This window comes from Caretta caretta, chromosome 3, assembly GCF_965140235.1.
Source record: "Caretta caretta isolate rCarCar2 chromosome 3, rCarCar1.hap1, whole genome shotgun sequence".
In the NCBI taxonomy this organism is placed as follows: domain Eukaryota; kingdom Metazoa; phylum Chordata; order Testudines; family Cheloniidae; genus Caretta; species Caretta caretta.
In genome coordinates, this window is record NC_134208.1 from 151,419,998 (window position 1) to 151,447,338 (window position 27,341).

At 41.7% G+C, this 27,341-nt stretch overlaps 1 protein-coding gene across 4 annotated transcripts in view; it reads right to left on the reverse strand.

The window, feature by feature from the left end:
• Positions 1-27,341, reverse strand: part of BTBD9 (BTB domain containing 9) — a 308,026-nt gene that overhangs the window by 158,892 nt on the left and 121,793 nt on the right. The gene's annotated exons all lie outside the window — the stretch shown is intronic.

The following is a 27,341-nucleotide window of genomic DNA, read 5'->3' on the forward strand; positions in this document are numbered from 1 at the left end:
TACACTGGAAATATCTCGGTAATTCCCTTTTCAATGTGGCACCTCCAAAGCCAAAGCTTCTTCATTAATCCCCCGATTCTCTCTTTCATATCTAGTATATTTGTATTCCTACCTTGAAATTTTACATTCAGCACATTCAGTTTTCTAAGCGTGTCCACCAGGTAAATTAACATACTCAAGAACTCCACATTACACATGTAATCTGTAAGATCTGTTTCCTCCAGGAATAAATTCTGATTTCATCATACAATACAGGATGCATTGTAACACTTTCCTACTAGATAACTTTTGCCTGACTTCACTGAGAAACGGAAGCTGAGTTTGGTCAGAGCCTATCTGATTGTACAACATGCTAAAACAATGTATTTTCACTGCCTGAGAATTTATAAAACTAACAATTTTAATAACTATGGAGAGGGCCTCATGCACTTCAGATTGCAACTTCTTTAATGCCAAAAATTAGCAAATAGTCATATAGTGTGCCCAAATTGCTGCTGGTGCCATTTTCTTACTTGTGATGCAACCTCACTGCTCTTTCTGGTCATGTCTCCTGCCCCATCAGTGCACAGCCCCACACATGTAGCCCAGTTTAGACCTTCATCTATCATGAAGCTATCAAGGATTTGGTTATTTCCTCACTAGTTGTTTGGGTTGGGATTTCTTTGCAAAATAAGAGTTCTTCAACTATTGTACCTTCTTTGAAAAATCTCACATAACACAGAAACTGAGCTATGTAGGCTACATCTCTGGACTCATCAAGCTTCGCAACAAAATATTGACTTTTCCTAACTTGTCTCTCACCTGGTCCTGGATGTTGTCCGAAGGTCACCTGTGCATTAACAGATGGTATTATTTGACATAGGAATGGTTTTCAGTACCATGGTTACTTGTTTCCCCAATCATAATTCTATACATTCACTGCTGTTAGAAGTAGAAGGGTCTTACCAATGGTGTGTGCTTACCTGCATTTTGGAATTCACATGGCCACAACCTAAAATGCTTCTAAGGCTTTTTGAGGAACAGCTAGTTCTCTAGGTATGACTTTTTTTTTTTTTTTTTTGCTGATATAATTCTTCTGGTTTCTGAAGGAAAAAATTGTGGCTTTTGTTTATGAATTCTGGGTGCTCGATTTCTAATTGTCTCTGCAGATTCCCTGGCTTCACATTTTAATTTACTAACACCTGAAAACAAATGACACATTGTGGCTTTGGAATTTCTGTAGTAATATCAAAACATGAAAATCCAAACATAATGTAGTTATAATTATTTTGTCTACTTTGTATCCTTGTCTGGTTAACTTTATTACAATCATCATCTTCTTCAGCTGAACGTTTGCTACATACAGACTTAGCATTTGGTAAAAATCATTCCGTTATAAAGATAAGACACACTGGTCTCTTCCTCAGACCCCTTCTCCTAACTCGGGGGCGGTCAAACGTTTTGGACGAAGGGCCACATCTGGGTATAGAAATTGTATGGTGAACCATAAATGCTCATGAAATTGGGGGTTAGGTGCAGGAGGGGGTGAGGGCTCCGGCGGGGGGGTGCAGGAGGGTGGGGCTGAGGGATTCGGAGGGCGGAAAGGGGATCAGGGCTGGGACAAGGGGTTTGGGTGCAGGAGAGGGTCGGGGTGCAGGCTCCGGGTGGAACTTACCTCAAGCAGCTCCCAGAAGCAGCAGCATGTCCCCCCTCTGGCTCCTACACGGAGGCACAGCCCAGCAGCTCTACACGCTGCCCTGGCCGCGGGTGCCGCCCCTGCAGCTCCCATTGGCCCCAGTGGCTGACCAATGGGAGCTGGAGGGAGGTGCTTGGGGCAGGGGCAGCGTGAGGAGGCCCTGGCAGCCCCTACACATAGGAGCCGGAGAGGGGATGTGCTGCTGCTTCTGGGACCTTGCGGAGCAAGCCCCCGACCTCAGTCCCCGGCAGGAGCTTGAGGGCCGGATGAAAACACCTGAATGGCCGGATGCGGCCCTGGGGCCATAGTTTGCTCACCCCTGTCCTAACTGCTAGTGCTGCCACTGTTGCTACCGGCACTGAGAGGCTCTCTTTGCCCTCTGCACCAGCAGGAGGCTTTCAGCCAACAGACTTTGTGCTTAAAGCTCCTTCTAGCAGGGAGCCTCTGCAGGAGTGGAGAGCACAGTCTCCTGGCCCCAGCAGCAGCATAAGACACAGAAGACTTTTAAGCCTCATTTAATAGTCTCTTAATTTTTGGGGGGGGGCCCCGAAAACAGCATATTGATTAACAGTTTTTTCTCCAAATACTTATGGCTCCTTGACTTACAGTTAAGGAAGCACTGGCTTACACAATGCCTTTGGGTAGGGTGACCAGATCGCAAGTATAAAAAATTGGGACAGAGCGTGGGGGGTAATAGGCACCTATATAAGAAAAATCCCCAAACGTCAGGACTGTCCCTATAAAATCAGGACATCTGGTCACCCTACCTTTAGGTTACCATAGCCTGACATGATATGCCATAGCATTAACAAAATTTTACAAAATATGTTGCAGTGGAGTGCACAATCAATGTGTGAACCTTTAAAAATAAAATATTACTAGAGTACCAAGCCCAGATAAAAGGAATCAAACTGCATATTTGTGTCAATAATATAAAGAGGTCCACCTTGAATGATTTCTTTAGTACTGCATATTTCAACAGTCTAGCTACACAGTGGCAGAGCCCTATGTAAAATCAAAGAGAACATTAATAAAGAGCCACTACCTGCCTGTACAGAAATATACATACAACTTTAAGGATGATTATGACGACTGCAATGAAATACTTCTGTTTCATGATAACTGAAAATACACAGTAATCATTTCCTTCCTCAGACAGCATAAACAATTAATTCCAGACAAAAATTATATATCCATTGTGAAAGATATGGCAATTTTGTGCAATATCCTGAAAAAACCTTATTGAATTACATTTAATTCAGTAAGGTTTATTTTAGGTATCTTTGGAATTCATTTTATTAAAAATGCAAATGTTTATGTATTACTGTGGAATTGTATGTAACATGTTGTGTGGGGGAGAAGACCTGAGTAATGTAAATACTGGGAAACGTTGAGTAGGGCACTATCAAATTCATGGTCCATTTTGGTCAATTTCATGGTCATAGGATTTTAAAAATCTTAAATTTCATGGTTTCAGCTATTTAAATCTGAAATTTCACAGTGTTGTAATTGTAGGGGTCCTGACCCAAAAAGGAGTTGTGGGGTTGGTGCAAGGTTATTGGGGGGAGAGGGGGGGTTGTGGTACTGCTACCCTTACTTCTGCACTGCTGCTGGTGGTGGCCCTGCCTTCAGAGGTGGGCAGCCGGGGAGCAGCGACTGCTGGCCAGGAGCCCAGCTCTGAAGGCAGAGCCACTGCCAGCAGCAGCACAGATGTAAGGATGGCACGGTATGGTATTACCACCCTTACTTCTGCGCTGCTGTCTGCAGAGCTGGGCCCTCAGTCAGCAGCCGCCACTCTCCGGCTGCCCAGCTCTGAAGACAGCAATACAGAAGTAAGGGTGGCCTGGTATGGTATTGCCACCCTTAGTTCTGTGCTGCTGTTGGTGGAGCGCTGCCTTCAGAGCTGGGCACCCAGACAACAGCCACTGCTCTCTAGCTGTCCAGCTCTGAAGGCAGCGCAGAAGTATAGGTGGCAATACCACGATCCCCTAAATTAATCTTGTGCCCCCCCCCCCGCAACTCCCTTTTGGGTCAGGACCCCCAATTTTAGAAATACTGGTCTCCCCCATGAAGTCTGTATAGTATAGGGTAAAAAATCACTCAAAAGACCAAATTTCACGGGCAGGACTAGATTTCACAGTCCGTGACGTGTTTTTCATGGCCGTGAATTTGGAGGTGCCCTAGTTATGAGCTTCAAAGGATTACTTGAAACAATTTACCAGACAAGAATAAACTTTTAAAGTCAAGTGGGTTTTCCAGAAATGTCTAGTGGGAGCTGTATGCAATTGTAACCCCTCTGGTTCTGCAAGAACTCAACCTTTTAAAGCTTCACCCTGAGGTGGGGACCTTTCTCTGCTGATCACTTGTTATATGAGGACAAGATCAGAGGCACAAACTGTATAAAGGAGTGACTCTCAGATTCATGAGTGTGCCTGTTCTGAGCAAAAGGTGTTATGAACTCATAAGCACAGAAAACTCCTGCGTAGGGTTTGAAGAACTGATTCCTACCTGAGCACTTGTTGGGGGTTGGGTGATTTCTGATAAGTTTATTAGCATGTGTATAGGTTCTTTTATTGTTTTAGTATGTTTTCTCCTGTATTGCTTTCACTTTAAGAATAAATGTTCTTGTTTGAGAAAAGCTGTGTGGTACCTTATAATTGTGGGCAATTACACTATTTATAGCCTCTGAGGAGAAAGCAAAACAGTGCTGCTTATGTGGCTTGACTTGCTGGGGTATTCACAGTGCAGGCAGTGAACTGTGCAGTTTGGAAAAATCCCAGTCAGCAGGGAGAGAGACGTGTGTCTCTATCCAAGAGAGGTGATGGCTAAGGAGCTTGGATCCTAAAAGTGGGTGCCCTTGCTAGACCACAGGGGGGAAAAACAGGTGTAGTTCCCTTAACTGTGACACCCATCACAAAGAGTTCCAAGCAATCAAACAAATTTTGGCAATAACTTTTTCAGATGTTTGGCTAAGAAAGTAGTAATTTCAAGCAAAAGAGGAATGATTAAATTAACAGTGTTTAATCACTCAATACCCGCAACATTTATGACTCTGGAAATCTATATCCTCAAACGCATTAAATATAAGTTTGTTATGATATGACTACTTTGTTTAAGCAAGTAAAAACAGAAATGGCAAGATTCCCTTCAGACAGGCAATGACATCTAATACTGAAAGAATACTTTCGGTAAATTCCTGAGCGGGACAATCTTAAATAGAAAAAAAATCAAACCAAACCCTGTTTAACACAAAAGCAGTAATTTGTCTCAGCTCTTTATTTGGAAATCATAGCTGGAATTTTGTCTGGATGCATACTGTCAAGAAAGAGGGATTTGTAAACAAGCACAAATAGTAAAAACAAAAACAGTGCATAATGACCACATCCTTACTCGGACACCACCCTCCACAGCACAAACCCAACCCTAACATGATAATCTAGTGGAGATGCACTGTTACAATTGTCTTTAATGTGTGCAATGTCATAGGTACAAATAGAGTGTCTCACTATCCACAAAGAACCCTGGGATACCATGCCTGAAATGGCAGCGCTAATGTCACATAGCAGCAGCAGCAGTATGGACACAAGTATACACATGAACACAGCATTAGAGCTGTGTCCAGCACAACATAATGTGGGGAGCACGCACGAGCATGTGCATGGTCCAACACTTGAGTATGTGCGCCAGTGCAGACATAGCCTAAAAGACTTATCACAAATCTGTGCAAATTTAGAGTCTGTGGACTTCACCTTCATTAACATGTCATGTCTATTTTTCTGAATCTTCTGTATTACTTTTTTATAACCATCCTATTCATTATAGTGAGTCCACAAATGTTAAGTTTGAACTTGGTACTGGTTTATTTCAATATATAGATAAACTGAAGTAGAAGAGTTCTGTGCCTTGTATTCGTGCATATTAATTATCAGAAGACACATTTCAGTGGGCAGCTATTCATTGTTGTTTAATGTTTTATTCCCAGTGGTAATTGATGTCAGTTATGACAAGAAGACTATTATGAGACTACCACTATCTTTTCCATTGGAACATTATTCTCAGCCTAATGAAAAAATCCCTCCTATCTGAGTGCAGAGATACTCAATATTATTTATTGCCATATTTTGAATAGCTAACAATTACAGAATAACACTGGATACATTTCAGAGGGGTTATAAAGTTGTGATCAGATTATTCTTTTACTTCAGAAAGTGGGACCACAGCCCTTCTCTTGCTCCATCAGCTTCTTTGGCTTCCTATCTATCTCAGTGCCAGCTCAAAATTTCAGTTTTCATTTTCTGAACTCTGACTCGGTCTACTCTACTCCTCTGAACCCATATCCAGTTCCTCTACCCTTGGCTGGTCACTTATCTCCCATGATCTCCACCCTCTCCTCCCAGAATGTCAAGTGTAAAGTAACGATCAAGCAAAGTTATCAAGTATCAAGCATAGATGATATGGTCAGAATGAATTATCTCACATCACCACCTTATATTAAATTTTGAGGTCAGTCTGAAGTTAATGTTTTACTTGTGTACCTTCACTATAACATTTACTAGACCCATTGCCTCCAAATTCAGCAGTTTCATTCTTGCTATGAAACCAAACCAGTCTAGTGTTCACAACTGTATGATTCTACTGTACCCACCTCCTCCTCAATTACCTAATCATAGAACTCTCTCAATCTCCACCAAATCCCTCTGAGATTATATCCATCAGCTCTCTCACTTCCCAATTCCTTTCATCCATGCTTCTAATCTGATGAAGTGAGCTGTAGCTCACGAAAGCTCATGCTCAAATAAATTGGTTAGTCTCTAAGGTGCCACAAGTACTCCTTTTCTTTTTGCGAATACAGACTAACACGGCTGTTCCTCTGAAGCTTCTAATTTTGTCTCCCTCTATCACCTCCCCATAATGTTTCACATTAGGGTCACTCTCAGTTGTACAGTCACATGTGTTTGGAGATGCCACACAATCCTCTGGCCCAAATGAACCACTTTACCTCTTTAAAATGTCTCATTAACATCTTCCTATTCCCTTTAGTTTTCAAGATGTTTGTAGAGAGACTCAGTTGCAATCTAGCATATTAAACTATACACAAACAAAAAGCATTGTAATGCATAATATTTTTACTACCCTTCTACTGTATTTAACTTCTAGTACTTTGAACTCCTAGGTTCCACATTTTGTATCTTCTGCCTCAATGAACAGTTCCTTGTTATGAAGAATTCAATAAAATATTAAAAAAGATAAAGATTGCTGTCAAATATAAATTCATTTTTATGTTTTCGGCAAACCCATGGCCCTTCACAAACTGTTCTATTATGTCTTCACTAGAAATTCTATCTAGTAGTGAACAATCATTCTTTTCCAAGTTACGAATTCTTCATAAGTGATGATGCTGGAGTTTCTCTTTGCTGATGAATTAAAATGTGGTTAGGAGTTTTCAAAGTGTAAAATGGCTGTGATCTCATCCAATTTAAAAGGTATAACCTTATAGCCCTTTCTTGATCTAGCTTTTCCTGTAGAAGAGGATCCTGAACATAAATTCCTTTTATTGTCTCTAGAAAATTTATATTCTTCTATCTGAATTGTTGATGGAAACATTTTAAATCTGGTCTAAAGCAAAGATTCTAAAAGATTGATCCATATCTGAAGGGCATATGTCATTGAAAAATTATCTACTCTGCCTGTGAATTCAACAGTACTTGATTTTTCAAGGAGAATCAAGAATTACTTGCGTAGCTGGATCTGGACAAATTTCAATACCAATACTTCTGTATAACTGGAATAGTAACAATCACTTATCCAAAGCATGATTTCTATCTTCTGTAATTATTTCAATTATCACTTTATACAGCAACTACTAAATGAAAATGTTTAAATAAAATCTGATTTAATGGGGTATATCTGTACGTAAGAAGCTCTTTGGGAAAAAGCATTATCCATTCTGCTGCATGTAAGTAACTAAAGAACTAGTGACTGTAATAGACACGTTATCTATTAAAATATCAGAGAAGGTACCGGTCTTCAAAATTCAAAACAAGGAAATAGAATACAAAGAATCTGAAGTGTCAGAAAAAGGAAAATCCCACCAAGACTAAGCTTTGTTACTAATCATGTTTGTTATGGTAGTGCCTAAGGGTCAACCAAGAATGTGCCCCCCTTTCACTAGTTACTGTACAATCACAAAGGGGGTAGACAGTCCCTGCCCCAAAGGGCTTACTATCTAAATAGATAGAGGTGGGGAGGAAAGAGTGAAACAAGCAGAGTAAACAATTTGGTGTAATGGATGTCCACAGCATTCCAAATTTCTCAGTGCCTAGGAGCATAGCTTTAATTTTAAAATACTTATGGTCCATATCATCTTGAGTTTATGTACTTGTCCCTTTCTCAGACATCCTTTCTGATAAACATTCAAAAAGGCTTGTGTTTTAAATGAAATATAATCTCAATGTTCAAAAGTCAATCATGGAAAAAATATTTTCCCCTATTTCAAATGAGATCTGATTTTACAGTCCTTCTTTGCAAAAAGTGACATTTTGTTAACATGTTTGGCTTTAAATTTTCATATGTTTACAGAATTTTGTGAAAAAAAGCCTTTCAGCAGAACTGTTTACCTCCTTTGGTACCTCCATTACCACAATGACCTAACATTTCACATTTTATTTGGTTGGAACCCACGTGCTGCGGGTAAATCACATATGTAGACATTGAAGGGGCATTCCTATACTTTTTTTATTCCTTATAACATAATAAAAACAGTTGTTTTCCTGAACCAGAAACGGAGTATAATTTGTACAATACCTGGACCAGACATTAACAGTAATGTTTATCTGAGAAGCACTTTAAATATTTTTCTTATTACTTAGAAAAATCTATAGCTATAGAATGATAATTTGTAACAGGGAAAACCCTATGTTGACACTTTGATTTCTGCACCTACTGTTCCAGTTTTCTGCCATCTTTTCACTGCATTCATAGTGCCCATATATAAATAGAAAAGGAAAAATATACAGAATTCCATATAGAAGGGGCATGTGTTTTGGTCCACTATAACTGGAGAACACTGTAACTGCATCTACACTATTGCTCAAAGCTTATATAGTCTTTTTATATGAAAATGCCTATTCTACCCCTAAAACTTCAACCTTGAAATGATGCAGATTCTCATAAATACTAATCCCAAAGGCATGAGAAATATTTAAAATGGAATTCAGAGTAAAACTTTCCTGACTTTTGAAATATTAAAGCGTCATCATAAAAAATACATTTTAAAAGGGATTACATACGTTTTATTTTATGATGCATCCTGGTGTCCTTTCTAGAGAGTGAAATTCCTGTTTTGTATTTTAGTAAAAGGTTTGAACTATAGATGAAACTTGCTTAAGCAAAGGCTGAGACTGGTAAATTAATGTTTTCTTTGGACTGGGAATATACCACTCTTACTGATGTTGGAGGTGCAGTCTGAACTGCTCTCAACTGAGGAAGAGTTCATGCCTGACTAAATTGTCTGTCTCCTATTAAAATTATATAGATTAATACCGGAAAGGCTCCTAAACATATTTTGTACCCATTTTCTCTTGTATTTAGAACAGATTTAAGTAGTACAAGAAGACCACCCTCAAATTCCTCACTATGAAAGCAGAAAGAATAAATTTTATTCCCTTTAATGTAGCCAATTAAATATGCAATGTTTGGTTTTTCATCTGCCACGGGAAATCTGTTTTATATCATTCTTCTCTATGTTAGAATGAATCACTGTTACTGTGATGCCGGCAGACCAGGTGCCTGCCAAGGCCCCTAGGTTTCAACTGAACACTGACCAATACATAGCTGTAGACCCGTCTGGCTCACCTTTGTGTTAGCATTGTTAAAATAGATGTTAAGTTTATAAGAATGTGTTCAGTGTTTAGCCGTGATGAAATGCTAGTAGGATGCTGCATGTAGTAATCTCACTTATAACATCTGTACCCCATGTTATAAGGTTATATTGGGTTTTTGCATTATAAAACTCTAATTGTGAGAGTCATCAAACAGGTCATCAAATGTAAAATGCTGGCTTCCTACAGAAGGTTTAGGTCCTGCCCACCAAGAAGGTCCACTGAAACCAAATGAGCCACTGTGAAACATCAAAGTACAAAGACTTTGCTAGTTGCTCTCTCCCCACATCGATGAAGGGGAGACATACAAGTGAACTCATACCATCAGCTTGAACTCTGGGGAAAGGAATAAAAATCCCTGACAGGAGGAAACTGGATCTCTGTGCTGCTTGGACTTCAGGAGGGCAAGATTTCTAAGTACAAACAAGGGATTCCCCTGCTGCTTAGCCTGGGGTAGCCCTAGAGGACATACAGAGCTTGCATATTACAGCAGCTTCTATCATCTTTTGAAACCTTATGGCTGACTTAGAACCACGCTTCCTCAGCTCTCATCCCCTAATGCCCCTACTCTACTTGCGCTACATTGATGACATCTTTGTCATCTGGACCCATAGGAAGGAGGCTCTTGAGGAATTCCACCAGGGTTTCAACAATTTCCATCCCACCACCAACCTCAGCCTGGACCAGTCCACACAAGAGATCCACTTCCTGGACACTACAGTACAAATAAGCGATGGTCACATAAACACCACCCTATACCAGAAACCTACTTACCGCTATACTTCCCTACATGCCACAGCTTTCATCCAGACCACATCACACAATCCATTGTCTACAGCCAAGTTCTAAGTTACAACCGCATTTGCTCCAATCCCTCAGACAGAGACAAACACCTACAAGATCTCTATCAAGCGTTCTTAAAACTATAATACCCACCTGGTGAAGTGAAGAAACAGACTGACAGAGCCAGAAGGCTATATGTGTGCTATATATTCTGCTTATTGTATTTTTCACTACATGCATTTGATGAAGTGGGTTTTAGCCCATGAAAGCTTATGCCCAAATAAATCTGTTAGTCTCTAAGGTTCCGCAAGGACTTCTCGTTGTTTTTGCTGATACAGACTAACAAGGCTACCACTCTGAAACCTGTCATTTGTATTATGTGTTTACCTGCGTTACACTTATAAATAACTCTTATTTCTTTTTCTTAGTTAATAAATCTTTAGTTAATTTATCACAGGATTGGCTACATGTGTAGTCTTTGGTATAGGATCTAAGGTGCAACTGACCTGGAGTAAGTGACTGGGAGTAACCCGAATATTATTGAGATTTTTGGTGTAAAGGGACCATCTATCACAAAGGCAAGCTCACCTGGGTGGCAAGATAGAATAGAGTACCCAAGGGGACAGTCTGTGACTCCATGCCAAGGCTGTTATAGTGCTTGAGGAGTTCACACTTGATACTTGGTTGGGGAAATGTAAGTAACACTCATAACCAGTTTGGAGTTTTTGCTCTGCTTCTTAATAGTCTGTCCTGAGGTTGGTACTCACACTTCTGAGCCACTCCAGACAGCATGACAGCCACATCATTAGTTCACAATTAATGCAAATGATCCAATGTTCTTACTGTATGTCAGATATGGTCTGAGAACTAACATTAAAATAATCCCTCTTCCCACAATACTTGGGTAACTGTACAGACTTATAAATATTGTGTACAGCCTTGGAGGTTAGTGTGATATTACATCTTAAAATGATGTCATTCAGGACATTTTATCACAGTTAGAACTCCACCTTCTAAATAGCAAAATCAGATATTATAATACAAAAATGTCCTTATAAAAGGAATCACATTTGCTATTCTACCTTAAAACAGAACATTTACAGAAGATTAAACATATATAAGCAGAGAGAGAAACAATAGTACATTACAGACTAGACTACAACTGTGGCTCACTGTTGCACAGGGTGCACAAGAGCAGGAAGAAGGCTTCTTAAATTCTTCTCCCTTCGAGAATGTAGATAAACTATAGTCTAGCTGTGACAGGTTTAAATTGGTCCACCGAGCCACTGGGGGGTGGTGGGGAGCTACTGCCTCACTGGCAGGCCTTGGTCACACCTTTCTGTCACTAGGGAATTAGCGGACGCGCCGGGGGAGCGCGGGCAAGAGTCAGTGGCACACCCCACAGGCAGGGGGATTGCCGGCAAGAGTTTGTAGCGCATCCCTCAGGCAGGGGGAGCACCAGCAAGAGTCAGTGGCATTGTCGGGATTCTGCTACCTGAGGCGGGTTGGCCGGGGTAGGGGAACGCAGGCCCACCCAACTCCACTGCGCTCCAGCCCAGGGCTCTGATGCTGCCCTGACTGGGTTAAGGCCCCCCGCCCTTTGTACTTCCTGTTCCATCCCCTCCCCTTCCGGGGGTCGGAGTAAGCTTGGTCTGGCCCCGCCCACTCAGGCTGAGAGAGTGGCTCTTTACCCTCTGGTTTGGAGGGAAGCCACCCTGGCTCCCTACAGTAGCCCACAGACAAGTATCCTCATAAACCACTCAGACTTTGCTCTCATGCTAACAGTAAGGTCCTCAGAATCACCAGATATATTTCTAGTCATATTTCTCAAAATGTTCCTGAGTTGTGTTTATTTTTGTTTAAATCACACCACTGGAGATTAGTTTCACTGGGCAATAGAATTGGTTTAATATTTTCCTTTTCATTCTGGAAAAGCTTGATTATGCTCAAAGAGGACTTTTTCAATCTAAAATAAAAAGCTCCTGTGGCTTTAAAAACCAGTCACAAGGACTTGTAAAAAACAACAACCAAAAATCAACAGTCTAAAATCCAAGATGGCATGTGTGAACTACAGTTCCGAACCTAAGGAGTTCAAAGGGGAGTGGTAATATTAGCACACCACTCAACTATGCAGTTTCCATGAAAAATCAAAACATAAGAACGTCCACGCTGAGTCAGACCAATGGTCCAGCTAGCCCAGTAGCCTGTCTTCTGAGAGTGGCCAATGCCAGATGCTTCAGAAGGAATGAACAGAACAGGCAATCGAGTGATCCAGTCCCTGTCATCCACTCCCAGACTCTGGAAAACAGAGGGTAGAGACACTCAGAACATGGGGTTGCATCCCTGACCATCTTGGTTAATAGCCATTGATGGACCTATCCTCCATGAACTTATCTAGTTGTTTTTTGAACCCTGTTATAGTTTTGGCCTTCACAACACCCCCCGCAATGAATTCCACAGGTTGACTGTGCATTATGTGAAGAAGTACTTCCTTTCATTTGTTTTAAACCTGCTGCCTATTAATTTCATTGGGTGACCTATGATTCTTGTGTTATGCGAAGCTGTAAATAACACTTCCTTATTCACTTTCTCCACATCAGTCAAGATTTTATAGACCTCTATCATATCCCCTCTTAGTTGTCTCTTTTGAAAGCTGAAAAGTCCTAATCTTTTTAATTGCTCCTCATATGGAAGCTGTTCCATATCCCTAACCAAATTAAAAATGTCATTAAAAAAATGACATTGGGGTCTTAATCTTTCTAAAGACCACATGTACGCTAAAGGACATTGGACACGTACAAAAAAAAAATCCTACTGCATAGCTCTGAGGTCCTGGAGGGAACAAGACTATAATTTTCTCCAGTGTCTCCAATGACATTAAATCATCTGACGACATCCTAGTTGTGAAATACAAAATTTTATATTGTTGGTCAGATATTACAGTCAGAGACACATAACAAATATAGTTAAGATAGTTAGAAATATGGATTACATGCAGGTTTCTCCATAGTTTCTGAAAAAATACAAATTGGTGGATTCAGAATGCATGAATTTTATCACAGTACAGATGTATTAGTTTCTTCCAAACACACAGGGAGGCATAAACGGCACATCCTTTCATTTGATATTGTGATATAAATGTTATTGCTAGCTAATGTCTAAGTTCAATAAATTCTGAAAGCGTACATGATGTATGAGAAGACAAAGTAATCAATCACCTTGAGTTTCACATAAGTTAACTCCATCTTCCCCAAAAATATGTTTTGCCAAGACTGAAATCCCAGAGGAGAAGGATCCCTTCATTTAAAAAGAGCATCAAAACTAACAGAAAAGTTTCCAGATACTCAAGCTCTTTGTCTTCCTTCACTCCCACTCACATCTGAAGTGAAAACTCACATCTGAACATATCACAGTGAGCCAATTTAAGGATTGTTTACTAGGATTTTTTTTCAGTTAGATGCCTAACAATGAATGGTGTGGTGCAGCTGGACAGTGAGTAAGACTTTAATAGTGTACACTGGGGTGGGCAAACACAGGGCCAGGGCAGGCAGGGAGCCTGCCTTAGCCCCACTGCGCGCTGCTGCCACCTCGAAGCCACTCAAGATAAGCGGCACTGGGCCGGAGCCCGCACCCCTCCTGCGCCCCAACCCCCTGCCCGAGGCTCCTGCCACACCCTGAACCCCTCCTGCATTTTGCAGCCCAACCCCTTGCCTTGAGCCCCCTGCCATACCCCTCCTGCACCCCAAAACCCTGCCCTAAGCCCCCTCCCGCACTCCTCCCTGCACCCCAACCCCCTGCCCTGAGCCCCTTCCTGCACACCGCACCCCCTCCCACATCCCGCACTCCCTCCTACACCCCAACCCCCTGCCCCAGCCCTACATGAATGGCCCTGCATGCAATTTCCCCACCCAGATGTGGCCCTCGGGCCAAAAAGTTTGCCCACCCCTGGTGTACACTGAGATTGATTACTTGGAAAAAAAATGTTCTGAAAAAAGCTAGTGTTAAAATTTAAAGCAGACTCAACTCCTCCAAGTACGTACAGTATACAACAATACATGGAAAATCCTTGTCAGAGAAGCAGGACCCAGTGATTTTCAAATCTAAGGAAAAATAGTAAAGATCTTCTGATTCCTGATCTCATGAACAAAGAACATGATAATGATTGGTTCTTTTCAACTACACTTTTTTTTAACCCTACCTTCAACATCAATGTTGTTCTGATTCAATTCAAAGTCTCTGGCCTTCCATAAATAAATAAATAAATAAATCTTTGCACTGCTGAATTTAATTGCCAGAACAGTGTCTGATCCTAACAGGTCAGCATTGATCTCTCTAAACCAATTGGCTCTTTCATTAGAGAGAAAATGAAGCAAAGAGAAAAGGCAAGTGAGCTCTTGCACATGCAGCTGGACTTCATCTTTTTTTACCCTGCTTCTCCCTCATTAACTAGCAGCCAATCGATCAGGAACCTGCTCAGAACCCAGAAAAACTATTCATCACTTCTGACACAGAATGATTTTAACATGTCTCTAAAGTAAAGAATATTTGGGGTATCCCAACTCTATCTTTGCAGCCTGCCCCCTTTCACATATTTTTTTAAAGAGAAGTCCAAATTCTATATCCTTTAACAAAGTCCAAATTTAAGCTCAATGTAGCACTCAGAATATGTCCCTATCAGTTAGTTGTCCTAAAACAGGATTTTTTGGAGCAGGGCACCTAATCTGAAATCTTCTCTATAGTGAAGAATTCAGTTTAATCAGGGAGAGAACCACATGGCGAAAGGCAAGAGAGAATATTCCTCCACTAACCCCCAAACTCATCACTGGCCTCACTATTCCTTACCTCAGTGCTTCCCCGGAGTGAAGGGGGTCGTGAGCCCCTGGGGGTGGGGGGGCAAAGGACGGGTTTAGGGGTGCTGCAAGTGAAGGATGCGAATTAGGGGTGGCAAGCAGCAGGGCAACTGCCCCAGGCCCCACAACCAAGGGCTCCCACTGCCCTGGGCTGAAGCCCAAGCCCAAGCTCCTCCCAGTGCCTGGGGCTGAAGCATGTAACTTAGGTTTGCAGGGACCCCTGTGGCATGGGGCCCCGGGCAATTGCCCTGCCTGCCACCCCTAAGGCTGGCCCTGAATATTACCCATAATTTACTTAATGATAATAAAGGTATGGGGTCTCAATTTTTTCAAGTCTTAGTGTGGAGGGGAGGGGCGGAGGGGTCCACAATTTTTTTTAAGTCCAAAGGGGGTCACCAGCACAAAAAGGTTGAAAAACACTGCCTTAGCTGATCAAATTCAAGCACCCAATTCTCACCTGCAAGGCTCTTCACAATCTCACTTCTAGCTACACCTCTGCTTTCATATTCCTTACACTACTACTTGCTCCCTAATACTCATCTCCAATTATCTCTCATCACCACTCCGTTGTTGTTCTTCTACTCCCAGCTCCCTGGCTTCATTTATTCTGGCCCCATGCTTAGAAGAGTTCCCGGCATTTTATCTGCTAAATGCTCTCTAATTTGTCAAGTCACTCTTTAAAAGCACATTTCTTCCACAGATTTTACCTACACTAGGGTCTTCACCGTTTAAAGCTCTCCACACGCTTTTACTTAAGCTGTTGTCCCATGCTTTGTCTTCTCTATATCAAACTTTAAGGTCTGCAGAGTGTTTTGTCCCTTTCCTGTGTTCCCTAAAGTGCCATGCATATGCATTTCATGCAGTTCTCAATTCATATTCATACCAGCAAGACCATGAGGAGGGGAAAACAAGGAGACTAAGCATAAGATTGTACAACAGGAAGTAAAGGAATCAGGAAGAAAGAAAACTAAGGAAACAAAAAGTGGAGTAAGGAAAGGAGAAGAGAGTACGGGGAAAATAAAGGTCAGAATAGACAACAGATAACAAGGAAAAATGGAGTAAGACCACCACAGGAAAGGAATGCTGCTGTGGATTATAAAAAATTTCCAGTGAAAGAAATTGACAGTGACTAGACTGGGGAATATAGAAAGAGGAGGAGGAATGAGTAAATAAAACCAAAAGAATGAAAATGGAATAAGGCAATGGTTCTCAATTTTTTCTCCCTTTCCACACCAGAACTCCTGCCCTATTTAGCCAGAATATATACACAACAGTCTTCCAATTTAGCAAATAGGAAGGACAGGGTGGTCACGACTCCCTGACACCTGTTCGTCATACTCTACCCCATCCCCAGGTCAAGTGGGAATCTGTAGGATAGAATGGGAAGAAACAGACACTGAAAAGAAAAAATTATAAATAAAAAAACAAAAGAGCGAGAGAGACGAGACACAAACCATGTAGGGTAACAAAAATATTTTTGCTTATAGTGTTAATGGCTATATTCCATTGTCTGTCTCTGGAATGCTACCCACATAACTCTATTAATTTTGGGGATCCTGGAGGTGAAAGTATGTTGTCAAACTTCTGTCCCAACTGTTTAGCCTATAACTAGATTTACTGGGTAAATAACTCTCCTCCCTGAATTTTAATCTCTGACAAACACAACAATGGTTTACATCTCATGTGTCTGTAAAGTTCTCTTTTCTGCAATAGAAGCAAAACACAAGAGAGAACAACAGGCCCTTGCTAAAATTACTGAAAGTTCATAATGAAATCAAGCTTTTTACAGTTTTAAAGCCTCCAAGCACTCTGAATGCTGAACATCTGACTGATTTCTGGGAGTAGGCAGCTGATAGCTGGAAACAAGCACAAAGCTGGTACCCATACGCAGCCATGTTTCTTTATTACTATTTTGATCTTCCTTGTTTTTTCCTAACACATCCTCATAATGCACCAAACATTATGAAATGTGCCTTTGAGATCTCTCCAAGGACATATCCACTTTACAGAAAGAAAATGGGAGAGAAGAAAGGGGATGAGGGGAATTGTCCTAAAATGGAAAAATTAGAAAAAGATGAATTTTCACATATTAACCTGTGTGCAATGATTTCCTTTCACTTTTTGTAATGCTTGCTTGGTATTACATCACTGATCCTTTCCACATGCAAGCCCAAAATGGCAAATTGCTTATCTCTAAGTCTAAGTGTATTTGTGCACAAACACTACATTAAATCCAATACCATAAAAAACAAAACACCCAACCCAAACAAAACCAAAAACAAACCCACAACACTCTTCTACAGTATACATCTAAATACAATAAATTCTTCGTCTGTATAGTCTTTCACATAATGGGCCAGCCTGACTGATGCTACCTACTTTAGTTCTGTCCCCAATCACTTATTTTTAATGAGATGTATGTTCTTTTGTTTTGGGCTTTTAAACCTATGAGTGAACCTATGACATAACACTATGTTTAAATAAGTTTAATTCATCCCACTGTGACTCATGTGGATGGCTGAAACATAACAGTGCAATGAATGTGACAGATTTCTAAGCATAAAAAGAGAACTGACTGCTCCAACTAACTCTCAATATTTCTTGTTTGAACAGAGAGTAAGTTATGTTTTCTAAATACAAGGACAGACAGAACTATTGCCATTCACTTTAGCAGAGGTGACGTGTCGGGAGGGGGGCAAGCAGGGTCAAGTGCTTCCCCTCCCTCCCCCCCCAGCTGCTGGCCTGGGCAAGGAACGGAAGGGGCAGGATCAGAGCTGGAGCCGAAGGGGCGGTCCAGAGCCTCTTCTGGCCATGCTAGGATGCTGCCCAGTGCAGAGCAGCAGCTGCCTGGGAGAGCACTGGCTACGGCAGGCTGCCCCCCACCCAGGCTCGGCTTCCTGGCATAGCGGCTGAGCAAGCCAGAGGCTCCCCACCCTCCCAAAATGCTCAGCCCCTGTCCCTGGAAGTCAAGCCTGGGCAGAAAGCAGGCTGCTACTGCTGCCCCTCTCCAGCCAGGCTCTCTCCCAAGCAGCTGGCTATGCTGCACAGAGCAACGACCGGGAGCAGCTCTGTCCCACGCCCCTCCTGGGTCTGGTTGCCAGGGAGAGCAGCCGAACATTGGCTCCTGCCCCTCCCGGCCCCCGCAGATAACATGGGGTGGGGTGGAGGTGGGAAGAGCACAGGGGACCCGGGTTGGGGAAGTCATGTGTCCTCCCCTTTAGCTGGTGCCCTCCCAGTATGGGGAGGACCAGTCAGCTATGCTGAGTTTAGTATCTATGACACAACTGGCTAACCAATTTAATTTCCCAGTCAAGAATTTAGGAGTTGTTCACAACATACCACAGCAACGGTCCATCAAGTTGAGTATCCCATCTCTAACAAAAAGAACAGGAGTACTTGTGGCACCTTAAAGACTAACAAATTTATTAGAGCATAAGCTTTTGTGGGCTACAGCCCACTTCATCAGATGCACAGAATGGAACATATAGTAAGATAGATATATAGATATATACACACATACAGATAAGTTGGAAGTTACCATACAAACTGTGAGAGGCTAATTAGTTAAGATGAGCTATTATCAGCAGAAGAAAAAAACTTTTGTAGTGATAATCAAGATGGTCTCTTTAGACAGTTGACAAGAAGGTGTGAGGATACTTAACTTAAGGAAATAGAGTCAATATGTGTAATGACCCAGCCACTCCCAGTCTCTATTCAAACCCAAATTAATGGTATCTAGTTTGCATATTAATTCAAGCTCAGCAGTTTCTCGATGGAGTCTGTTTCTGAAGCTTTTCTGTTGCAAAATTGCCACCCTTAAACCTTTTACTGAGTGGCCAGAGAGGCTGAAGTGTTCTCCTACTGGTTTTTGAATGTTACGATTCCTGATGTCAGATTTCTGTCCATTTATTCTTTTGCGTAGAGACTGTCCAGTTTGGCCAATGTACATGGCAGAGGGGCATTGCTGGCACATGATAGCATATATCACATTGGTAGATGTGCAGGTGAACGAGCCCCTGATGGCATGGCTAATGTGATTAGGTCCTATGATGGTGTCACTTGAATAAATATGTGGACAGAGTTGGCATCAGGCTTTGTTGCAAGGATAGGTTCCTGGGTTAGTGTTTTTCTTGTGTGGTGTGTGGTTTCTGGTGAGTATTTGCTTCAGGTTGGGGGTCTGTCTGTAAGCGAGGAATGCCTCCCAAGATCTGTGAGAGTGAGGGATCATTTTTCAGGATAGGTTGTAAATCTTTGATGATGCGCTAGAGAGGTTTTAGTTGGGGGCTGAAGGTGACAGCTAGTGGCGTTCTGTTATTTTCTTTGTTGGGCCTGTCCTGTAGTAGGTGACTTCTGGGTACTCTTCTGGCTCTGTCAATCTGTTTTTTCACTTCAGCAGGTGGGTACTGTAGTTTTAAGAATGTTTGATAGAGATCTTGTAGGTGTTTGTCTCTGTCTGAGGGATTGGAGCAAATGCGGCTGTATCTTAGAGCTTGGCTATAGACAATGGATCGTGTGGTGTGTCCTGGATGGAAGCTGGAGGCATGGAGTATAGCGGTCAGTAGGTTTCTGGTATAGGGTGGTGTTTATGTGACCATCACTTATTAGCACAGTAGTGTCCAGGAAATGGATCGCTTGTGTGGATTGGTCTAGGATGAGGTATAGCGGTCAGTAGGTTTCTGGTATAGGGTGGTGTTTATGTGACCATCACTTATTAGCACAGTAGTGTCCAGGAAATGGACCGCTTGTGTGGATTGGTCTAGGATGAGGTTGATGGTGGGATGGAAATTGTTGAAATCATGATGGAATTCCTCAAGGGCTTCTTTTCCATGGGTCCAGATGATGAAGATGTCATCAGTGTAGCGCAAGTAGAGTAGGGGCGTTAGGGGACGAGAGGAAGCTAAGGAAGCGTTGTTCTAAGTCAGCCATAAAAATGTTGGCATACTGTGGGGCCATGCGGGTACCCATAGCAGTGCCGCTGATTTGAAGGTATATATTGTCCCCAAATGTGAAATAGTTGTGGGTGAGGACAAAGTCACAAAGGTCAGCCACCGGGTTTGCCGTGACATTATCGGGGATGCTGTTCCTGACGGCTTGTAGTCCATCTTTGTGTGAATGTTGGTATAGAAGGCTTCTACATCCATAGTGACCAGGAGGGTGTTTTCAGGAAGATCACCGATGGATTGTAGTTTCCTCAGGAAGTCAGTGGTGTCTCGAAGATAGCTGGGAGTGCTGGTAGCATAGGGCCTGAGGAGAGAGTCCACATAGCCAGACAATCCTGCTGTCAGGGTGCCAATGCCTGAGATGACGGGGCGTCCAGGATTCCCAGGTTTATGGATCTTGGGAAGCAGATCTCTAACATCGGCCAGCAGCCAATGCTTCAGAAGAAGGTTCAAGAAATTTTTCAGGGGATAATTAGAGAATAATTAGCAGCCTACAGGAATAATTCTCTTAACTACATCAGTTAGTAATGGACTTGTGCCCATAGCATGAGGATTTATGGCATATCCATGTTAACTGTTTAATCCGTCTAATGAAATTGTGGATGTTCTCCCTATGCATCTATATAAAGGTCTCTTTTTAACAACTACATTTTTGGACTACAATATTTAATGGCAATGCATTCTACAGGTTAATTATGCATTGTGCAAAAATTTTTCCTTATGTTGCATTTCAACTTCATTAGCTCTGCATTGTCTGCACTAAATGTCAGCCAGCCAGGCATTATCCCAGAGGAAATGGTTTGGCACTTGGTAAGCAAGAGAACTGGACCAACCAGATCCAATGATACAGAATTTAATTTAATTCATATATTGGTGACAATGCTACCCATATTTCCTCACTGACCCTACTAGTGGCCCCATATACAGTAGAACCTCAGAGTTACAGATACCTTGGGAATGGAGGTTATCCGTAACTCTAAAATGTTCTGTAACTCTGAAGAGGAGGTTATGGACTTCAGCCACACGGGGGGTTGGGGCTGCAGCCAGGGGAAGGGGGCGGTCAGGGCTCCGGGTGGGAGGAAGTCGGGGCTTCTGACCCACAGAGTGCCAGGGCTCCAGGCAGGGGGCTCGGGGTTTCTGGCCCGCAGGAGCACTGGGGGACTCAGTGCTTTAGACCTGGGGAAAGTGCTGCGGCCTGGGGCTTCAGGGCCGTGGCTCTGCTCCCAGTTTCAGCCTCGTGGGGGTGTCAGGGCTCGGGACTTTAGCTATGGGGGGAGTGCTGGGGCTGAAACTAGGGCTTCCCTTGTAGCGAAAGCCCTGAGCCCCAGCACCCCATGCGGGGCTGAAGCCAGGAACAGAGCCATGGGGCTGAAGCTCCGAGACCAGACGCCCCCACAAGGCTGAAACCGGGACTGGAGCCATGGGGCTGCAGCCCCAAGGCCCAGCACTCCCCCCAGCCTGAAGCCCTGAGTCTTGGTGCTCACAAAGGTCAGAAGCCCCTCACCCCTCACTCACACTCTGTGGCTGCAGCCTTAAGACCTGAGCCTCGGGCCAGTACAGTAATTGCTGCTTTTTTTGTGTGCATGTCTGCACTGCTGCCTGATTCAGGGCTTCTGGTTCCACAGCATGTCCAGTTGACCAGCAAGTCTGTAACTCTGGTGTACACATCTTTGAGGTACTACTATACATGTTGAGGGAGGAGTAACAGAACGGCAACCTGAATGATACGCCACCCAGGGCAAATGAACAATTGCCCGTGGGTTCTCATAAAAGGAATGGAACCGCTCTTGACGCCATCTACAAATTCATATGCAGATCAACAATACCTCTAGGTCCATAGTAAACAGTACTATAGAAAACGGATAGATCTTAAAAGTAAATAAATAAAAGGTCACCTGATCTTCATTCATCACCACATGAGATCAGGGAATGAAGAGGTATGGGGCAGAGCTGGTAGAAGAACAATTTTGTGGAAAATTTTAGTAGTTGTTTCTGTTCCACTGGGTTTGAATTTATTCTTTTTCTGTTTTTCATTATTTTTTAATATCTGTTTTTATATTTTACAAAATATAACATTTAACAAAAACCTGGTTTTCACTAAGAAAATTCATTTTAGTACATTAAAAATTTCAATAACAATTTAGAAAATGATTGATAAAATTTTAATGCAGATATGAATATGTTACTGACAGCTTTGTGAAACAGAAAATTTTGATCATGACCATTTTCATTAAAATTTTCATTTTTTTAAAGAAGCCATGTTTCAATAAATCATTCTGTGCTAAAAATTTCAACCAGCTCTAGTAAAGAGGTTTAACAACTTAGTCCAAGTGGAGAAGACTTGGGAATCTTCTCAGTCAATAGAAGATTTAAGAAAGGGGGCAAAATGAGAGCAAGTGGAGCAGCAGAACCTGGTGGCATAATTACTTCAGTTGTAGCTCTTTATAAATGGCCATATCCCCCAAATATGGTTATTGTCTCTCAAGAGAAGAAAAGAATAAATTAATACTGATAATTATTTCAGCATGAACTGAACACACAGGAGTCACGGAGTACAGCAAACAGGAGTACATATCCATATTTTTGTTTTCTACATAATAGACATGAATATAGGAACCATTATTTCATTATTATTTCAGTTTAATGATTTTTCTCTTTTATTTTCTATTTATAGCCATTTACTATCACATCTATTAATTACAAAGTAAAATGAAATTGCTGGAGATGGAGATCTGAACTGATTCTACAAAGTGTTAGTACTTGCTCCCACTTCAATAAACCTCACAGCAGAAGACTAAAATGAAAAATAATGTGTTAGGATATAGATATTCAGGCCCGTCTGCAAAGGCCTGTACTTTAAGAATTTAGGTGTATTCTTATCACTTGGCTAGTTCTAGAGGTATAAAAGAAAGAATCAAAATCACTGTCTGCTGGTGTAAGGGCCTTCTCTTACTGTGACAGTTTGAGGCCCTGTTCTTAGGCTAAGGCCTTTGGCTAAGCAGCAGAGGCAGCCATAAGCTAGGAAGCGAACAGTCACATCCTCACATTCCAAACTAGTCACATTGAAATAAGGTGCTATTGGGCTGTTAGGCACTATCAGGACAGGATTGCATTCCTATCACCTCCAGAGAAAGGGAAGTGCCTAGACAATGTAAAAGGAAACTTCGTTTGATAGCATCCTGTCTGGCAAGAACTCACTTATCAATAGCTGGGATGTGAAATCCTCACTTCTGTATTGTCTTGTCATTATAGTTCCCACTTTGCTATTGTTTGTCTGTATAATCTCTGTCTGGTTCTGTGATTGTTCCTGTCTGCTGTATAATTAATTTTGCTGGGTGTAAACTAATTAAGGTGGTGGGATATAATTGGTTACATAATCATGTTACAATATGTTAGGATTGGTTAGTTAAATTTCAGGAAAATGATTGGTTAAGGTATAGCTAAGCAGAACTCAAGTTTTACTATATAATCTGTAGTCAATGAGGAAGTGAGTGGGTGTGGGTGGGAGAGATGAGAACAGGGAATGGGGGTAAGGAAATTGGAATAATGTTTGGCTAAGGGCAGGAATGGGAACAGGGACACAGGTGTAGGGCTCTGTGGTGTCAGAGCTGGGAAGGAGGATACTAAGGAAGGAAACTGGAATCATGCTTGCTGGAAGTTCACCCCAATAAACATGGAATTGTTTGCACCTTTGGACTTCGGGTATTGTTGCTCTCTGTTCATGAGAGAAGGACCAGGGAAGTAAGTGGGTGAAGGAATAAGCCCCCTAACATAATAAACATATTAAAAAATACTAAATATAGGAAGTTTCAATGGTGAAAATCAATTATAGGGCCTGATTATTTATTTTAACCCTTGAGTAACTGTTGTAGTAACTCTCCTCAATCCATTAGCACATACAAAACTTCTGAAAGGACAACAGCCTTACTCAGAGACCCCATCTTCTGCATATCATAACAAAAATGGAGCTTGGTCAAGAAATCTTCCATCTGGAGCCTGCATTTTTTCATTTAGCAGTTGGTTATTTATTTTTTATTAAAGAATTGCAGCTGTAATTCAGGCCAGAGTTTAGTACGGAGGAAGGTCACTGTCATAATTAGGACACATTTCACTGTGCAAAAATGCCAGCACTTGTTTAGGGATATTTTTCATTAAATAAATTAAAATCTAAAAAGCCCAATTTCCTAGAGTTTTCAGTATTTGTCAGTACTTCACACTATGACTGTTAGCACTACATTACTGCCCACTTTGAAACGGGCTAGTTTATCCAGATTTTTAAGGAAGAATATAAAAACAATCAACAAGCATCTTGTAGGGTATAAACACCAAGGAGGAACTCCTTAGTGGTTTCCACTGAGGTAGAATCAAGACTAATGGAATGAAATGAAAGAAATGAATATATTAATTCACAAAAGAGTTACTAATGGTAAAATCTATAACACTGTACTAGGACAGTCACGAAAGTCCTATAAATAGAGTTATTTGAAACTCCACTAGAGAAAATATTGTAGGAACCAATCCTGATTCAGTCTCCCAGGAATGGGCCAGATGACTTAATGGGTCATTTCCAACTTGTGATTTGAAGCTGAGAGGGTGTAGAAAAGAGGAGCATCAGAATAGGTTTTGAGGAAGAAGAGATGCAGGACACAATGTCTACTGACAGTGATTATTCTTCAGCATGCTGTTACCAGAAATTATCAAATATCAACCTCACACCAAAAAGCTCTGTAGACAATCTACTGTAAGATATGATATCTATTTATTTTTTATGGTCCAAACTAGTTGCTATTATATCTAAATATTAGACCAGATGCTGTTTAATTTCCTGGGACCCAGCTCTATCACTATGTATTTTTTAATTACTATTTTTGCTTGCAAGAAACTGGTGGCTTACACATTCCCTCTCCCATGCCCCTCCCATCTCTACCATCAACGGTTCTTTGTTACTTAATAGTAAGATACTTATGGAATTTATTCAGAATTTGTAATTTTTAAATTTTATATTATACTATCTAGAAAAATAATTTAATATCAGCTGCAAGTAAATCATGAAATCCCTCTTTGTTCAAGTAAATGCTAAACATGTAAATTAGTATTATTTAGGATCAGAGATTGACAATAGTAAAAGTATACACATTTCAAAACAAATGAGAATGGCTATGCCCTGAAGATTACAATCTAGAAGGCACAAACAGGTATAGAACAGATACCAAGAAGAATACATAAAGTAGCACTGTGGACTATGTTTCTTTTTAGGAGTGACTTGAAGCACTTACTATTGTAAAGGAGACGTTTCAGTGAGAATCTTCTTCAACCTGTGGTAGTAAAACCTGGCTGTATGAGCCAGAGGTCAGAGCAAAGGACAGATCTATTCTAGATCAACCTGAGACCCTGACCTCAATGTGCAAGACTGGTTTGTGTCAAAAAATTCAAGTGCAACCCAAATGAAAAACTGAAGGAGGAGGTGGATGAAGGGGAGAGGACCTTAACTGAAAACTACATACTGCCTTCAAAATATGCTTTCCAGGGAAATATTCCTCCCCACAAAAAGACACAGAGCACTCAGCTATAAATACCAAGAAAAAATTTCTGCCTGTGAGCAGTTACCTAATCATTTGAAAAACAGAAATAAGCAAAAACAGACCAATCCTGAAAGTCCACCACACTGGCATGGACTACACAGAACAGTCAATTACAATCATATTCAGCAATGATGTAGGTCAACTGAAAGCTCTGGAAAACTCTACAGATGACCTGTTGGCCTACATGAAAATATATTTGTAAAGTTTATCCACCATTCATGACAGAGTTCATGTTTTCTGCCTACAGACTTCATTTTAGGGCTATAGAATGCTGTACTGTATTTCAAATAGTCATTTCACACTTTGCACAATGGTGTTGTATGGCACATTATAAAAAGCTTGTAATAATAATACTTAAAGGGTGTTATTAAAAAAGAGAGGAAATTAGTGGTGGTGAAGTAATATCAAACATGCAGTACCCAGAATGAAACCATTTAGCTATGTAACCTTGATTCTTTGTAAAAGAAACCAAACCAATTATGGTCTGGGGAAACTGTTCCCCTTGGAAAAGCCAAGGGTTGAGTGGGAAAAAAAGAGGCAAAGATACTTTATTGTGTTCATTTGCCTCATGCAAATACCCCCATGTTCTTCTCACTGCAATTTCAAAATTCAGGGGCCCAACTGTAAAGAATTAACCCAAATGCTTGGGCTGTGCCAGTATAAGCAATCATTCCTTTTTCTATGCTTTACAACCAAGAATCGTGGGAGGCTTCACTTTTATTGATGCCACGTAAAAACACATTTAAAACCAGAATGCATTACAACTATTGAGTACCAGCAAATTGACTCTTACATTAAAGTACATCCAAAACATACAAACATATAGCTGTACTCATTTCATGTTAACACATATGTAACATCTGGGAAAGAGAATGGGATGATTTCCAATAATAAAGGCTACGATTTAGTCATAGGTATTTCTAATAAAAGTCAAGGACAGGTCAAGGGCAATAAACAAAAATTCATGGCCTGTGACCTGTCCATGACTTGTACTATAAATACCCTTGACTAAATCTTAGCTGGAGGGCGACTGCTTGGGGGGTGGGTCCCAGTGCAAGCTGCTGCTCCGGGAGGCTGCTACTTGGAGGTGCCCTCAGGGGGCAGCTGCTCTGGGCAGGGTCCAGGCGGCCAGCAGCACCAGCTGCTGGGGCCCACCAAGCAGCAGCTGCTCCAGCCGCCCCCATGTTGCCCACTTGCCATTGTTTCTGCCATCCCAGGGCCAGCTGCCTGGGGCTGCCCGAGTAGCAGCTGGCCCTGGGGCAGCTCCAGCAGCGGCCAGTCCATCTGGGTGTGGGGCTGTCCGAATGTCTGGCTGAAGAGCCGCTCCAGCAGTGGCCAGTGTGGCTGTTCCTGGCGCTGCCTGAGCAGCTGTTCCTGGGGCCAGCTACATGGGGGACCTGGGCTCAGCCACACTGGCTGCTGCAAAGGTCACGGAGGTTGCAGAAAGTCATGGAATCCGTGACTTCCATGACAGACATGGATCCTTACCAATAATGCATTTTCAAACATAGTAACTCCTCACTTAAAATTGTCCTGGTTAACGTTGTTTCGTTGTTACGTTGCTGATCAATTAGGGAACATGCTTGTTTAAAGTTGTGCAATGCTCCCTTATAGTGTCGTTTGGCAGCTGC